Source organism: Seriola lalandi, unplaced genomic scaffold, assembly GCF_002814215.2.
Source record: "Seriola lalandi dorsalis isolate HSWRI2012SDOR001 ecotype SW California unplaced genomic scaffold, Sedor1 jcf7180002054182, whole genome shotgun sequence".
Classification (NCBI taxonomy): domain Eukaryota; kingdom Metazoa; phylum Chordata; class Actinopteri; order Carangiformes; family Carangidae; genus Seriola; species Seriola lalandi.
Window position 1 is genome coordinate 1,071,582 of NW_019524735.1, and position 12,541 is coordinate 1,084,122.

Here is a 12,541-nt window from a genome sequence, read left to right on the forward strand (position 1 = left end):
ATCTGTAAAGAAAGAAAAAGAAAGAATAAATCAATTGCAGTGATAACACGTCAGTAACCGTATTCCTACAGTTTTTTTCCTTTTATCAAAAGCTGGTTTTGTTTAGTTGTCTAAAGAAAGGAAGTTCAGTGTTGGGCTGCAGCAAATGATAATTTGTATTACTGACAAATGTTTGATTTTTTTCTCTATTAATCAATTTATCATTTAGATCAAAGCTAATGAAAAATGTGTACCACAGTTTCGCAGAATTTTCACATGTATTTTATTTTATCCAACAAACAAATCCAAAAATATTCAAATTACAATCAAATAAGACAAACAAAACCACATTGGAGAAGCTGTAGCGAGAGAGATTTTGGCATTTTTGCTTGAAAAATAAAAGATTAATCAATTATCAAAATACTGTAGTTGTTCATGAATATGATTAATTTGATAACCCTTTCTCTAAGTCTAATCCAGTGAAGATGCATAATTAAGAAATGTGGCATGTTGTTTTAAATACAATGATATATAAATGATTTATGTATAAATAACCTTCTGAATGCTGTTTTTTGTCTTTTTTTTCAATGAGCAAGAAATCTTTTCCAGATGTCCCAAACATAAACTGTTCTCATCTGCTCAATAATAGTTCTTGATGTAGAGGAGACATACATTTCAATTGATTACACATCGAGACACAAAACAAAGGCTTGTGTTGATTCATGTCAGTAAGTACAGTGATGTCATTCAGTCACCCGAACCCGACACATGACACGCAGCATTTCCAATATCCATCATTCAAGCAGATTGAAATAGTTAGTTAAAATTGCAAAAATAGCAAAGGGAGGATTAAAAAAAAAAACCTGCCAACAACAGTCGTTTTGATTAGACCCAAGAACATGCTACATGACTACAAGATAGTGACAGATCAAAAACACAAAATGAAACTGACACAACTCTGAATGTATAAAAACCCCATTCTTATACTAGAGTGTGCTCCACTCAAAATGCCACTTCAGAAACATACTTTATGTGGCACTTTAACACTTGATGCCAAGGGACACACACACACACACACACACACACACACACGCAGAAAAAAACAGATGACAAGAAACCTCACAGTCTCATACTCTCCTCACAGCCAGAGTCACTGCTGACTCTGTGAGGTGAATGAAGCTCGGATGAGGCGACAGCGAAGCGCTTCTGTCCCTTCATTCATGGGGCAGAGCTGCAGAGTTCACGTTGATCTCATGACTGCGGCACTGTGCTCCCTGGCGTGGGATGTGCCATCTCCCCTGCCATCTGAGTGAACAGGAGAGGCTTGTTGCTCCTGCCACGAGCCCCCCCCCCCCAGATCCAGCACTGCTGACACTGGGGAGGGGTACAGCCACATGGAGACAGATGGCACCTATGGTAGGCAACGCATGTTTGCCCCAGGATGGCGTGACAAGAGGGCCGCTTCCACTTTACTTTAGGAATCACACTGAATGAATTTGTAGTGTATCATACTGTCAACCATATTCTAACAACGACTATTAACATTTAAGTGTCCTTGAGATATCTGACTGCTCTTTCTGATTAGAAGTGATGCAGCGATTTCAACTGGTTCTACTATAAAAAGAGAGTTTTAATCCAGGGGAGATTTGGCTGGTTTAATAAAGAGTAGATTTCACTGAAGATGTTTAGTAATTCTTTCAGATTAAGAGCACAAATGTATATGCAACATATACATTGCACAGTTTGAGCAAAGTTTGAAATCATTGTTTGGATTCCTGATTTTTTGATAAAATGTGTCTGTTGAGAGTAAGAGAAATATAAAAGAAGAAATATATAAAATAATTTTCACAAATAATCTTTTTAAAATACAGAAAACGAGGGTAAAAGTGACCATGCTTTTAGGAATTTAAATGTTTCAGAAATACAGTCTGTCTCACAATGTTACAGAGGCAGGTACGGAAACAATTAAATTATATTAAATACATTCTTTTAAGATTTTTAAATTCCACAAAATAGAGCCACATTTTTAATAAAGGTATATTACAGTTAGATTGTCAGATTGTAAACTAGAGAAACAATATTTAGCTCACTTCAATATCAGTAGTGTTTGTATGCGACACATTGCGGTATCAGGTATTTAAACATGAACACAAGTGCAGACCTAATCAAGTTTACATTATACACTTGCATCATACTGTTGGATGAAAATCCAAGAACAACTTCTTATTACATTGTTTCAATTGCTTTGCCTTTTGATAGGAGAATATTAAGATTTGAAGAAGAAGATTTGAATTGATCTTTCAACATGATTAATTCAGACACTGGACCACACAAACAGTTTGACTGATACAACCGTGCATCTAAAGTGGTATGACAGCATAGCCGAGCAGAAACTATCATACTGTTTCTTTACAGGAAAGTCAATAATTGCAACAACCCACCTGGTAAAGCCGTACATGCATTTCCCATCCTGAAGGTCTCCTCTGCCCTCTCTAGATTTCCCCTCAACAGTCTGATCCATGGAACTCCACTTCCATCCCAATGTCCCAGCCATTTTTCAACTTATTGATAACTTCCGAAATTGCAAAAAGAAAAAAAAAGAAAAGAACCAACAACAACCAAGAAACACTGACAAACAAGACTTTTCTACGTATCCTGTTTTCTATTTATCCTGTTTCCTCACTGTGTGAAGAAGTGAGGTCTCGCCGCTGCGAATGCCTCACATTCTGGCTTGTGTCTGGTTTCTATTACACCAGCCTTCTGCCCAAGAAGGAAGTATAAAAAACAGGGAGGCAGAAAAAAAAAAAAATCCTCCTCTGGCAAGTGACCCTCATCCAAGGGTTCAGACTTGAGAGATACCGTACTGCACACTGAAATGAACACCCAGCTGAGGAAGCGTGTTAATCGCAACACAGTCAACCCCCCCTCCAATACTCATATGCAACATTTGTGACACAGCTGATGAGGGTCTCTCTCTGTTGCTCTCTCTCTCTCTCTCTCTCTCTCTCTCTCCCTCTCTCTATGTCTACATCTATCTATGTATCTCAGCCTCTTGCAGGTTAATGTCTTCATGCCCCCCAACCTTTTAAACAGCAACAACAGTGGCTCACTCTGAGGACAATGGTGATGTATAGAGTAGTTGAGTTGTTGCATGCTTCACACACACACACACACACACACACACACACACACACACACACACACACAAACATGAATGCAGATTTTCACCTCTATATTATCAATTACATAACACGTGTGCAGTGGATGACAGTTATGAAAAATAAGAACTTTTGGGGGGGACAAAGACAGGGAGTTCGAGGACAGAAGTGTCACACAGACATAAGCCACCTTGCCTCAGTGCAGATCCGCTAGAATGTAACCAGCAGGTATGCTCAGTCATATCAAGTGTCATAATATTTACATCTTCAATCCAGGCAGATGGCCAGATAACAGAGCGGTGGACAGGTCGCACTCTGCTCCACCGCTCCGTGTCTTTTCCGACTTGATGTTTATGCTTGAAGATTTCACCTCGGCCTGTGGAGCGCAGTAGCACACGTTTGTTACTTTAGGAATGTGATGGATATTTTCACATCATGGCAAGAGCGGGCATACGTATGTGGATAGAAGTCTCTCTCTCTTTTCTCTCTCTCTCTCTCTCTCTCTCTCTCTCTCTCTCTCTCTCTCTCTCTCTCTCTCTCTCTCTCTCTCTCTCTCTCTCTATTTCTCCCAGACATACACACATACATTTCATTACATTTTTTTTTTTTTTTTGCTCTGATATGACACGACAAAGCACAGATGATAAGGTAATTCATGCAAGATTAAAATCGGAAAGGAATTTCTCCATCTCTTTATTCCATGTGCCAGGCCCCCTGTCAAGTTTAGGAAGGGATCTAAACTCAACTACTTTTAATAGAGGACAGATAAACGGGCTTGTGTCTGGCTTGCATTAATGAAATGTGTCTGCTCATTGTCACAGTGACCATATTATTATAATGCTACTTTCACAAGGCCCCTCAATAACCCTTAATTATGATCTGTATACTGCTATAAAGTAAAGAATAACGTTCATCAGCATCAGTGAGTCCGCCATCAATCAGATCACAGTTTCAACTCGGTTACTTAAGTAATTATGAAAAGTTCTTGACCCTCTATGCCTTAATACATTGCAAGAATATTTTTGGGTCGTCGGAGAGCAAAGACAACTGCAGCAAAACACGTCAAAAAGGGGAGATGGTGCAAAGCACATGAGAAGTCTTTGCATTTAGATCTTATCCTGTTTGAGTAGTTTGTGGTCTAAAGAAAGCTCTGAGAGCCAGCCATCTGGGCCTGCAGGACCCATCCTCCAGAGGCCTCGCCTTCAAGGCTCCCCTCTCCATCTGACTGAGGAGATGTGGCGTAGCGAGCACCCCTGGTGAGGCACTGAGGAGAAGAAGACAGGGGATGCTGCTGGAATGACTGGAGCATTTGGGGTTTGGACATGTGCTATCCCTGAGGGACAGATGAGCACGTGTTTTTAAGTTGCGATTGCATTCCTCTTCCTCCAAAATCTTCCCGTCATCCAAGAGATACAGATGGTCCAGTGAAGACGGCTGATGAATGAGCAGGAGTGGGTTTTTAAATTCAAAGTCAATTAGAGTTTATGTTCCTCGACAGTAGGTACGTCTCCCTTTCCGTGGTTGTGGTTTACAATTAACACTCATTGAGGTTCCAAAGTTTTCCTGTCTAACTGAACAAAACATTGACACTAATAAACACATCTCTTCCAAGAAAAATTATCATCATCTAAATAGAAAAAGGGTTCTGCCAAAAAAGGAACCTTAATTTCATCTCTCATTTTCTGTCTCTCCTTGTATTTCATTCTCATTATTAAACAAAATAGGCATATGAAACATTCAAATTTCATAATTACCTGTAATAAATTACTCGAACCGTTAGCAGCATTTTAAGTGACAACACTGTATGAATTATAAAATAATAGATTTTTTTCCAACAATTATTTTGTCTTTGAGACGGCTTTCAAATATCTGAATCGCTGTTATCTAAGGCAAAAACAAAAGCGAACAAACTCATGGAGCCAAACCAATGATTGTCTGGTGCTTAATGTGTCGTCCCCGCGTCCTCGGACAATCCAGGCTATTCTAGCTTTGGGAAACTGTAGTTCATGTTGATAAATATTGATTGAACTGCCCAGAGCCAGGAAAAATATTACAGTATTCAGCTGTAAGACATTGCTTGACATTGCTCTTGTCACAAGGACTGGCATCCTGTGACAGCCAAATGACAGTGTTTAATATTCATTAGGTCAAAGTTATATTTAGTGTTGAATGTAAAATGTAAATCTGATCATTTTGTCCTAATTGTCATCTGTAAGATTAAAAAAAAAAACATAAGCTCACAGCTGACAAATGAACACACTGGCATGCTTCAGGTGCTTAAAGACAAAATTACTTTTAACATGAAAAATACAATTTTTTGTGATGCAAGCGAACACTCACTGTACAAACTACTACTTAAGTGTATAACCCATGTCCTCATGTGTGCTGTCATTGCCTAAATATGATGTTTTAGTCCCAGACAGTTTCACCTTTAAGAGGTCACTGGGAGCTGTGAGGGTTTGCAGCGTAGCCGATTGTTGCAGTGATGCAACATGGCGGAGTGAGCATCTCGACAACTCTCCTTGGCCGCCGCCAATGTCATCACAAGAGTTTTATCCACATGTATTTACTGAACAAAGTTGATGCGAGCAGACTGGGGGCTGTGGAGGTCTGTGTTTATGTAACAGATCAAGCTCCACCATGTGACTTCAATGTGCCCCCCTCCCTCCTTACACCCCCCCACCCCCACCCTTAGAGAAAAGAGTGACACAAGACACCAGAGCAAAAACATGCAACTTGGTGCGAGGACTCCTCCTCTCTCCCATCTCTCCCACCACTATCATTAAGCCGCTCTCACCAGCCTGTGGGGGGCTATCCTATAGGCAGCCTGAGAGTGGTGGCAGTCCCATCTCATTTGTTCAGTTTTTCTCCCAGTTTCTCAGCTGAGCCTATCCTACCCCCGGGCTGAGTGCGTCCCGTGCCAGTTTTGCTAAGGCTGGACTCTACTGAAGCGACTGAGATGAGAAGCCTTGAGGTGGATGCCAACAACTTTCCTCAGCCACTCCTCTCTTCCTTTATATTTCAAAAAAATAATGACAAAGCCCTAATCTTCATAAACTCACTTAAAGGTGGGAGTCGTATGTCAAATTATTTAAAGCACTAGAGCGAATGAGGATATGCAGCAATATTTCAACATCCTTAAAAGTAGATTATGTTCCATTGGAAATTGGCCTGTTTCCTGTCGCAGAGGGAAGTTTCATTTTACTGCTCTGAGATTGTAATGTCATTCTGAAAGTAAAGATTTGCCACAAGGTGTGGAATGACCTGACTGTGAGGACAGACATCATGATCTTAACAATCATGTTTCATTTATATTTATGAGTAAGTGTCGAAATGTAATTAAAACTTGTATCTAATATGGAAGTCATAAAGCATTGCACCGATTTCGCTTCACCCATTAGATGACATGTCATAATTAACCCTCTGATTATGAGCTGTTCCCATCAGGGCAGTAAAAAACCAACACACAGCTACCCTCCAAATAAACAAAACAACAGTGCTTTGCTTGCAGAGCTGCAGGGCCTTAATCTCTGACATTATCTTGTCTTAACTGGCTATGTCAGAGGCTGATCTGAGGCAGGCCCAAAGGAGCAGCAGACCTAGTCAGGGTCATTCGGACTAGCAGAGATATGTTTACTGCAGCTCCTCCTTCCTTCCAGACGCCTTAGTGCCGTTGCCCTTCTCTAACTCAGTGGAAGTCCAGACACTTGTAGCAATGCTGCAGGACCCCCACTGATAACAGCAATATACCCTCTCTCTTCGGAATAGACTTCCGCAAGAAGTGCTCAGATCAGAACTGTCCATGTGCACATACTGCAGATTGTGACGTTTTAAAGCTCAGCTATTAAACCAGTGATAAGAAAAAAACGGCAGTCTTCTGAGCAAAAGGCACTGGAAGGTGGGAACAAATTGGGCAAAAGATTAACCTTCAAGGTCATTAAGTGATTATACATTAAACGGGAACATAAAAGAAGTAAAACACCTGCCATTAAATATTATACATACAGCGTATAGTTAAATATATGTTTGCTTTCAAAGCCTAGTTTAGTTCATTTGCTTGCTTTTCTCAGTGGACGCTGTGGCCACTAGATGGCAGTCATGTATTCAATAAGAACAGACCGCTCAACAACTTTCAGGAACATACTTGACTTTCAGTGACACTTAACTGAGGTGAATGACCAGTCTAGACTGATGTCACTGACTAGGTGAGAGGATAACAGTCCTGATAGTGGGAGCAATGACCCAGCTGACAATAAGTAACATTAGCAGAAAAGCAGAAAAAAAAAACCAAATGTGTGCCAGATCTTCATGACCACGAACACATCCTCAAGGTTAGGTTAAGAGTATTTCAAGGCATTTGATGCATCAGATTATAACATTTTAGGAGTGTAGTCTATAGAGAAAGTTAATACTTTACAATTTATTCCAAAGTATTGTCATTTGCCACAGCACAGTTTAATATGGCACACAAACCTTCGCTAAAAATCCAAACAACTACAGCCATGAGTAGAAATTCAAATGACTACAACAAATCACATGTAGCTTACAGCAAACCAGGAGAGGTTATATATGTTCATTGTCCCATTGTTTCGGGCTTTGGGGACTGCTCTCCTGTTACACCGCTCGCATCACTGCATCATTGAAACAGACAAAATTTTAACCAGAGAAATGGTCCCATTCATATTAACAGGATACTTAGCTTGGTGCAATATTCAACAAAGTCAGCTACACTTTCAAATATAAAATCCAACCCTATGTGAGACACTGGTCAGCTGCGTTTAAAGACTAAATCTCTCAGCTTGCTGGATAGCATCTCTTTCTGATGGAGGATCTCTCCTATATAGAAGATGCATAGATTATGCAAAAATGTAGTAAGCAAACCTACTTCTTTTCTGCCACTTCACTTTGAGTTGTATGAACTTTTACATACCCAGCTAAGTTTCAGTGATGGTGAGAAATTAAAGCTGTTATTCATGCATAGAAAGCCAAATTATATGCTATGAGAGCATAATCCACAGCACCACAGTGACAAAAAGGACATTTAAAGGCAGCACTTACCTGTCCATGTGAATAAAGCAGTCGCTTACTCTATGCTTTATGGTACAGCATCCTTGGCGGGAATCCAGAGGCATCGTTTCACTGCTCAGGCTCAGAGGGATGAGAGAGACAATGGGTCATTTTTCTTCAAAACCCCTCACCACCAAGTACAGGCAGCACACTCAGGAAACCAGCATCCTGCCAAAGGCCCCATTGTTCGCCAGCCTGTCCGCCTCCATTGTCATGACCACCGAATGTTTATTTGTTTAATGAAGGATGACTTCTACTATAACCCCATTCATTCACCCAGAAGTTAACAGTGACGTAGATCTAGACCTCTAAAACCTTGCTTAGTCTCATTTAGCCATGTGTGCTAAAGTGTGTGTGCCTGAGATGTGAGATGACAACTTAACTATCACAGGGAATCCACTTTATTTTTTATTCATTTTTTTTTTAAAGGGTTTAGTCAACCTCCAGTGGATTTTTAGGCATTTATTATCTACTTAAAAGTTTCTTCTGACAGAATTTGAAGACTTTCCTTTGTAAAGGTTATTTTCAAGGCCAAAAAAAGGTTGCATAAGGCATTTCCTCAGCTGGATGCAAAAGGCGGTTTGTTGTTTTTTTTTTTTGTCAAGTGATGGAAATATGGCATGACAAGTCCTTTTCCTGATGTGCCATGGCATGCTCAAAACATAAAAGATCTGACATTCATTCTTTTTTTGGCATTATGTTTGACCTCTTATTGTATCTCAAATGTAGTACGGTATAAAAATGAAGTTGAACTCATGTGTAGAGAAAGAAGCAGCTTGTACTGTATGATAATAAGAGCTATGAAAGAGCTATGTAAAACATTTGTGGGATGAGCAAAATTCAAAATTTACAGCTTTCATTTTTTTCAAAAATTACCAGCCCCCAAATATTTTTTACGAGATTAAAAAGACAAAAGTTAAAGATTATTTAAAATGCTATTTATTCTAAGCGACATACACAAACATATAAATATGACTATGAGTAAGAAATGATAAATTAAATGTCTAACCAATAAGTAATCTCTCAATGAGTAATCACTCCTGTATTGAGAAAAGAAATAGCTGATACACAACACAATAATTATTTCTATCATTGTATTTAGTCCACATCTAAAGTATTTAGCTTAGCATTCAGCAAGCATTTTAAAAATCCCTTTAAATGTACCTGTAATGATAATAATAATGATGATTATAACTAAATTACAATACAATCATCATCAATCAAATTACAATCATAGACACATACAGCGTATCATAAGCGTAACAGTGAAAATTAATTCCGTGACTGCAAATAATTTGGTCAAGACGTGAAATATAAAGAGTGAAAAACAGAGGGCCAGAACAGAGCACTGGGCTATTCCATATTTCACATCAGAATATGTCTATATAGTATTGTTATAGGAGATACACTGTGTTCTGTCAGATAAGTTTGAAAAGAAAATAAGGTTTGACACTGTCTGATTGTTACCTATAAACCCTGGTGTGAAGGTTTGCTTAACAACAGCTGTTTTCAAACTAGTTGGGACAGTGCCCGTAGTCAGTGATAAATCAGCAATGTTTAGCACTGGCCAGAGATCTTTGGACAGTTTAGATAATATATAACACAATAAATGTGTGAAACTCCAAAAATTAAGTTTAAAACAATGGGCACTTCTCACCATCAATGGTTGCCATCTTGGCTATGTAGTGGAAGGAGAAGGACCCCCAACATACTTTCAAACTCGTGAACATTATCATTGTAATTTCCATGTTGCAAGACAAATGAGCACACACAGGACTGTGAAATGTTAATTTTAATGTCAAGTTAGCAAAGCAGCGACACTTGCGGTTACCTGTTGCAATCATCATTTAGTGGGAGTGCACAACGACAGTGTTTGATTTGGAACAAATGTTGCCAGTGAACACACTGTGTACACAGTGTACTACGTGTGAGTGTGCTGACTGAATTACGTGCTGATTGAGATGCAGCAGAGGATTGTGAACATGGTACACATTAACCTGCATGTATGGCTGTACACTTTTGGTCTTGTTAATAACCTTTTGATCCAAAAAACGGTACGAAGGGTCATGCCCAGTGAAGTGAATGCTGAACATACTACTCACTAATAGATCATGCCATTACTAAAGATGGAAAAGCTCCTGCTGACAAAGTACTCTTTCTGAACAGAAGGAACCCAACCAAAACACATAGCAACTTAACTAAGCAGCCATGTCTTTCCATGCAAACACTGTTAATGATAGAAAAAGACATGTTTATTCAATCTCCTTGCCTTTATTCTGAAGGCAAGGACATTGGGTTTTATTTCGTAGAACACAATCAATGGGGAATTCTCCATGTTTAGCATTTTTTTCAGAGTAGCCTATTGCCGGAAGACAAGGGTCTATATATACGTGAGGTCAGAGGGGTCACAGAGTAGATCCCTTTTAATAGGGAGGTTTATGGAGCAGGCAGCAGATGGGCTAAAGGTCTAAATAAATCTCACTATTGGATGAAAAGCTTAATTGAAAAATAGCTATAAAATGAAGCCTGAATCGGCGTGCCCACAAGAAGTACAGCCAAGAGATTACCCTTGAACAATTTATGCTACCGTATGTTGAACTGGACAGCCAGGTGTTTTAAGGACAAAATTTACGGTATCTTTTAACTTCATATTGAATGACCATGTTTGGACATAAATGTTGGCTCTGTGCCTCTATAGGTTATTAGGAATCAGCTATGTCATGAATATGTAACTAGAGGTTATTCAGTCTATAGATTGTATGGTTTTGGGGAAAAACGGGAGGAGATCCTTTTTGGCTTTGGGTCCTCTCACAGTTAGATTTGATGCTTGTTAAAAGATGCTGTGCCTTTTTGTAATAAACTTTTTTATATACAACTGAGCCAGTGTCTGCAGAGATTCCTTCATCATCATAACATCATCGCTACGGACGAAACAACAATGGCAAACATCACCGGCAGCAGATTTTAGCAGCTGGAGCTAATTAATGTTAATTCCATAAGTAACTTCCCTTAAGGCCAAAATAAACTTGTCTGTTGTTTGTTTAATGTTTTTTCTCTGCAAGTCTCTGTTTGTTCTTGGCCAGTGGTTATTTGGCAATGAAAGAAATATGAAAATGTTAATATTTTTATTTTTAATTTTAATAAAGGTGAATTGATGAGTAACTGGACAAATACACTGTATCTAAAGTAAAGCATATATTTCTTACAGAGCAACATCTGACTTCAGTGTCAGACTAGTTTCAGGTTACATCCCTGATTCTCCAGAGTCATTTCAAATATTTACCATTTGCGTGAAAATTTGTCATAATTGATGTGTTCTTGAGTATATAGATGTTTAAGATTACTGCTAAAACTAGATCAACACATACTTACAGTAATGTAAAGGCTTGTTGTCACCAAGGTGAACCAACTTTTGGAACATCTTTGTCGTTTTTCTTTGAAAAGCATAAAATAAATATTATTATTAAATTAAAATAAAAATGAGGTTATTGAAGTAAAGACAAAAACATACATGTAGTTATTTTCTCCGACATGTAATAATCTTCAAGGCACTTGCATGGGCTGTGATCATGGCTGCTGACATAGGTGTGTCTAGTTGTGATAAGTTAAAATGATAGCATGTCTTCCTTCAGGTAAAAATGTGGCTAAAGTTCAATTTTCATATTCAGCTTGTCATATACCTGAGAGAAGAGGCAGGTGTGAGGGTGTGTGATCAATGGATGACCATCAGATGGTTTACAAACATTTGTTTAGCGTTTGTGATTTTATCAGTCTCAATAAACAATATTTATTGGGTTAACACCCTTTATTAGCTTAACTAACTGCAAAAGTAATCTAAAAAGTTATGGAGCTATTGCCAATCAAAAACCAACTTTAAAAAATTGAAACTGCATTTCATGAAAACAAACATGCACATTTATGCAAATGTAAAATCTGGTCAGTTTTCAAATACACATATCCAGATCTACTGAGATTCCGAATTGATGAGTAACTGGACAAATACACTGTATATATACATATATACATTTTCATATTCAGCTTGTCATATACCTGAGAGAAGAGGCAGGTGTGAGGGTGTGTGATCAATGGATGACCATCAGATGGTTTACAAACATTTGTTTAGCGTTTGTGATTTTATCAGTCTCAATAAACAATATTTATTGCCACATGAACAAGTCAGGAAGAGAAGAGATGAGAGAAGAGAAGCACAATAAAATCCCAGATGTTTGGCTCAACTCCAGCTGCTTTTAAACATCCATCATCATTCATAAAATACTGGAAATGGCACAGTACAGCAAATGCTTTCCAGATGAGTGGATGGTTTTGTATGTGTGTGT